The following is a 5,768-nucleotide window of genomic DNA, read 5'->3' on the forward strand; positions in this document are numbered from 1 at the left end:
AAACCATGGGAAGTGTATTAATCTGTGGGGACTTGAACACTATGACACCCAGGGAGACAAACACTTACCTGGAACCACCTCCCTGAATGTCCTGCTAGAAAGAGCTTTGACATGCTTATACAAGAGGTACGCAGCTTTTGCAGCTCTGCCATACACTGGGTCTGTACAATGGCAATGAAAGGCATAGGGACCCAGATAACAATAACATACCCTGGGGCTGGACTGGGGCAAACAATATGTCCTGGCATTTTTGTTCCAGCCCACAACAATCGGGACACTCCTCACCACTACACCATCCATGCAGTTCTCTTAAATATACTGTAATATTCCCCCAAACCACTTTAACCAGATGGAAACTGACGCCTAAAATAACATACCCAACATGAATCAGGAATAACTCTTGTCTTCTTTGAAAGGACAGAAGCTAAGGAATATAAAACCATTGTAAATTAACATATTTATTTTACCATTACAGACTACGTGCAATAAAGAAAAATATATTTTCATCCATGCCTGGTAAAAAAGCTATAGTTTTAATGCAATAAACCATCAAAACCGTCATCAAATGGATTATAATGCAACTGAATATCTTTTAATACACCTGGAATGCAATTGTAACTGTAAATTTGATGCAAATAAACTAAAATACAACAGTTATCATACGATATTTTGTATATCGGCCACTAGACTGCGAAAAAGACAGTGTTCCAAAGTGGCACTTCTTTGGCACCACTTTCGGCAACAAATCAGCTGATTTTTGGACTGAAAACTGTGAAAACGGAAATAGTAAGTCTGTATGTAAAGATTGCATCCTGCCCCCGGTACCGGGGGGCGTTGGTGCTCAGAGTAGTAAGTGCCATGGATATGTTTACCAGTGCAAGTGGATCTGTGTACTCTTTTGCACTCATTTTCTGAGTCTCTGTTGATAAGAGGTGGCCATGGAGTACACACAACTGAGTAATTTTCACAGCAGCGTGGGATTAGCCAACGCGATGCTGAAAAAATAATGTATAATGTATAAATAATAATAGCTTATGCTGTGCTGTTTGGGATCTGGGGGTCCTCCCCCTGAAGGTTTTCAGCATTAAACACTTAATGTCCTGCATTCTAGAGACATTTTTCTGCACCAATTTATGGTTGAAATGTCTTTTTTTACATAAAGGGAAACAAAATTCAGGTGGCCGGTGACAAATCATCGTTTTTTTCTGTATTTACACTCCATTGCATATTTTCTTATTGTGCAAATAAACCTACATAAAGCACTATTATTTGTGAGTTAACATTTCTTGTTGCTATTTTTTAGAAAACCTTTAACAAATTCTTTCAAAAAATGGTGGGAACATGTCCCAGTGTCCCAAGACACCTATAACCCTCCCTCCCTGCTCCCTCCCTACAGTTCAGTCCACTCTCCTCCTGCTCTCCCTGTCCCTCGGCCCTATCACGATCAATCTGTCCCGCTGCTTTGCTGACAAACGCCTCCTACTCTGCCTGGCGGTGGCCTTGGCTCTCCTTTACTCCTTCAAGTGCCTGTGACACTTTAGTGAAATACACAGTAATACTACAAAAAATGATGATCAGTACAAAATATTCACTAAATAGAAAACTCTGGAGGCAGTGATAAAAAACAACCAAAACCCTTTTAGATTACCTAGTAACAACAAGAATTAAACGAAGTCCCTGAAAGGAAAAAAGGCATGTGGTGTTGTTGGAATTTTCAACGAAATGATCAAATACTAGATATAGATTGGCTATACTAAAACTATTAAATACTATTTTACCAACTGGCACTTTTCCCCTTGTGGGATTAATAAAGTATATCTATTCCAGACATCTGGAACAAAGGTTTAATTAAATGAAAGAGGCATTGGGGGGAAAACACATGATTTGATTAAGAACATGTATACTAAAAGCAAAGGGGCTATAAAGATTGGAAAAAAACCAAACACTGTTCTTCTCCGAGGGAGGGGGAGTGAGGCAGGGATGCAATCTCAGTCCAATTCTCTTCTATCTATATATCAATGAATTAGTGAAGCAATTAGAGCGCTCCACGGCACCTGGCTGAATGACACAGAGATCAGAGGTCTGCTGTATGCAGATGACTTAGTGATGCTTTCAACTGCTAAAGGTTTGTAGCAGCACCTTAATCTCCTGCAGGAGATTCTGTCAGACCTGGGTCCTAACCATAGACTGTATATAAGAAGTGGACATAGTCATCGTGACGTCACCCATTGGTTTCTGGACTACCGTTTTGAAGCCTCAAGTTTGGCCATTAGAGCACCGCCATTTGCATTTTTTGCAACCACCGACACCAGGCATGACAATATTTAGAAGAGAGGGTGGAGTCATGGCTCTGTGTGGAGCTAGCTAGCGTGCTTAGCTAGCTAGCTCAATTCACATTAACTGTCATTTTAACTGGGATGATAATTTTGTCTTGCAAACGACAGGCTTAAAACTAAATGTACTCACCAGAGAAAGTGAACAGCCAACTCCTAATAAGCTTTTTCAACGGCACTGGTTAGATTTACACAGTGCTGTGGGTAGGACTCTACTTGACAGGTCACCATGGTAACGACTTGTCAATCATGCCCTAAAGCATACTCTGCTTTCTGGTCTATTTTCCTCTAAATGGGACCATAATTTACTGAAAGATTTTGATATTGAAGAAGACATGAAAATAGTGATTGAGACCAAAAACTCATTATGAAAGTGTATTACTTAGGTAAAAAATCAGATAAGATGTAGGGTAAATTTGCCATTATTTCTAACAGAGCAGGACTTGTTTTTGCAACCAGAGGAGTCGCCCCCTGCTGGCTGTTCGATAGAATGCAGGTTTAAGGGACTTACGCGTTGGCCTCGCTTCTCAGACTGGAAGCTTCCCGCTTGGCCCTGACAGTAAACACAGAATAGACTAAGATAATGATCTTTCAGAAACAATACAGAAATCAGGTTAAAACATACCATTTCTATTTAGACAGTACTAAATTACAACATACAAAAAACTACACTTACCTTGGCCTCAACATTACATACAGGCTGTGAAATATCTGAGGGACAAATCAAGGAGAGCTTTCTATGCAATAAAAGGAAACATTAAAATCTATATTCCAATTGAAATCTGGCTAAAAAATGTATTTGTACTAGAACCAATAATTCTATATGACAGCGAAAATTAGGGACCAAAACCTAATAATGAATTTGACAAACGGGACAAAACAATCAGAATCTTTCCACACTGAGTTCTGTAAGAGCATCCTGCAGGTGCAGAGAAAAACACCAAATAATCTGTGCAGAGCAGAGCTCGGCCAATACCCCCTCTTACTAAAAATACAAAAAAGATAAATAAAATTTTACAATCACTAAAAATAAGATAATCCCCAGACATCACAAAGCCCTAACATACCAGGAGCTGAAACCAGAGAAGAGTCCCCTCAGCCAGCTGGTCCTGAGGCTCTCTGCAGTAACAAGTCCCCAACAGCCTCAGGACAGCAACACCAACTCAAGCAGACCAAACCAAATAATCAACAAGCAAAAGAAAAATATATTGAATACTGGAAATAAACCACCAAAACACAAATAACCAATTTTATCTGACCCTACAAAGAGAATTCACACTGGCAAATTACCTGAGCACAAAAAAATGTGCTAAACTAAGAAAAGTCTTGCCAACATCCAATACTGAATGAACACAGCCTGGCCATAGAAAAGGGTTGCCACAGACGGACCTGGCTACCACAAGAGGAGAGACTCTGCTCCCAGTGTGACACAGGACAGGTAGAGACAGAGCTGCACATTCTAACCTCATGACTTAACTTGATCTAGAGGTGTGTCCTAATGCCATGAAAGGGGCCACACGGCAAAAGAAGTGCAGTTCTGTGCCACAAGACTTTTCATTTATGAGATTATGTTAATAAGCAAGTTGTAAGCACTTTGTGCTGTACACTTCAATCTGCAGTAGTATGATTTTATCACTATTAAATTGATCTCTTAATGGGAACAGTGACACTAGGCCTTGGACTGCAGAACTGTTGTCAGGTTAGGTGTAGGTCTTGTAGTCGAGAAGTACATCATGTAGGTGACTCTCAGTCATCTTGGACATTGGCATTTTGTAAAACTCAAGCTAATTTCTCTCAGAGTTGCAAAGTGTGCAGCATTGGGCAAACATTTGCAACACAAGCCCATCTTTTCCTTGCAAGCTTTCATTCACTTTGGCCAGTGAGGTCTGCCAGCCACTTGCTGTTGCTCAGCTCAACCAGGCTGTGGCCTTTTTATTTAACCCCCCCCCCCCAGTTTCTGATCTCAGAATAGAACGGCAAGTGTCCTACAACTAAGCCAGCTCATGTCTGAGTGGTAGCATAGTCCCCTGTATTGTATAAGAAGAAAAGTACAAACCCAAAAAAAAAGGATTTTGAGCTCAGCTTTAAACGGAGATACTGTTTTTATAGACCACAAAGCATTCCAGAGGGCAGGTCCACAGTCACTAAAGCAATTTTTTCAGCTCCTGATCGTATTCTGTGTTGCAAAGGCCAAGGACCGTCATTTCAGTTTCACCTGCATTTAACACGAGAAAGTTACTAGCCCTCCACAACTCTACATCTGCCAGCCAGGCTGTGAGTGATGTGACAGAGGATAGATATATCTGTGTATTGTCACAATAACAGTGAAAGTAATGTTATGTAATGTAGTAATCTAATTGTGACATTTCTTTCCAATACAGACGTGAGCCAGAGGTCACTGAAGAGCCTAACAAATCCAATTCAACACCTATTAGTTGTAAAATTAATGATATCACAAAAAGCCAGATGGCCTACTGTCCTTAAAGTTTTCATCTCTATATCTGCAGTATCCTGCTCCCTCTCCCCCTCTCCCTCTCTCTCTCTCTCCCTCTCTCCATTTCGCCCTCTGTCTGTCAGCATAAAAACCTCTTTGAACGGATAGAGCTCAGAAACACACGCTCCTCCCCGTGAAGCACATGATCACACTTGCTTTGGTTCAGCTCTCCCTAACACAAACTCATGGAAGCATGCAAACAGCCATACATACCACAAGTGGTGATTAAGTGGGACTACAGATGCAGCAGGGCAATATGATGAATGAAATCTCGTATCAGGAGAAGATAAATACTGGTGTCATTTTTCAAATGATAGGAACAATCATGTGTTTAATTGCAATATTATAGTGTCACATATAGTGACGGTGTCTGCCCCCCGAGCATCGAAATTATTTAAAAAGGTAAACAGAAGAGGAGCTGTGCATAAAAACCTCATAAAAATTAAAACCACAAGAGCAATAGTGCAAACGAAAAGGAGAGTTAAATGTGGACTCTTAAACATCAGATCTCTCTCTTCTAAAGGTGTACTAGTAAATGAACTAATATCAGATTATGATATTGATTTATTTTGTCTTAGTGAAACCTGGCTGGGTGATGGAGAATATGTTAGCCTAAATGAATCCACCCCTCCCAGTCATATTAATACTCACATTCCTCGAGGCACAGGCCGAGGAGGTGGAGTTGCAGCTATCTTCCACTCTAGCCTACTAATCAGCTCTAAACCTAAACTAAACTATAACTCATTTGAAAGCCTTGTTCTTGGTCTTTCGCACCCAAGCTGGAAATCACTGCAACCAATTCTCTTCGTTATAGTGTACCGAGCACCTGGCACGTATTCTGAATTCTTATCTGAATTTGCAGAGTTTTTGTCAACTTTAGTCCTTAAAACGGACAAAGTTATTATTGTAGGGGATTTTAATATAGGGGCGGCTGTGGCTCA

The sequence above is a fragment of the Micropterus dolomieu genome, linkage group LG06, assembly GCF_021292245.1.
Source record: "Micropterus dolomieu isolate WLL.071019.BEF.003 ecotype Adirondacks linkage group LG06, ASM2129224v1, whole genome shotgun sequence".
In the NCBI taxonomy this organism is placed as follows: Eukaryota; Metazoa; Chordata; class Actinopteri; order Centrarchiformes; family Centrarchidae; genus Micropterus; species Micropterus dolomieu.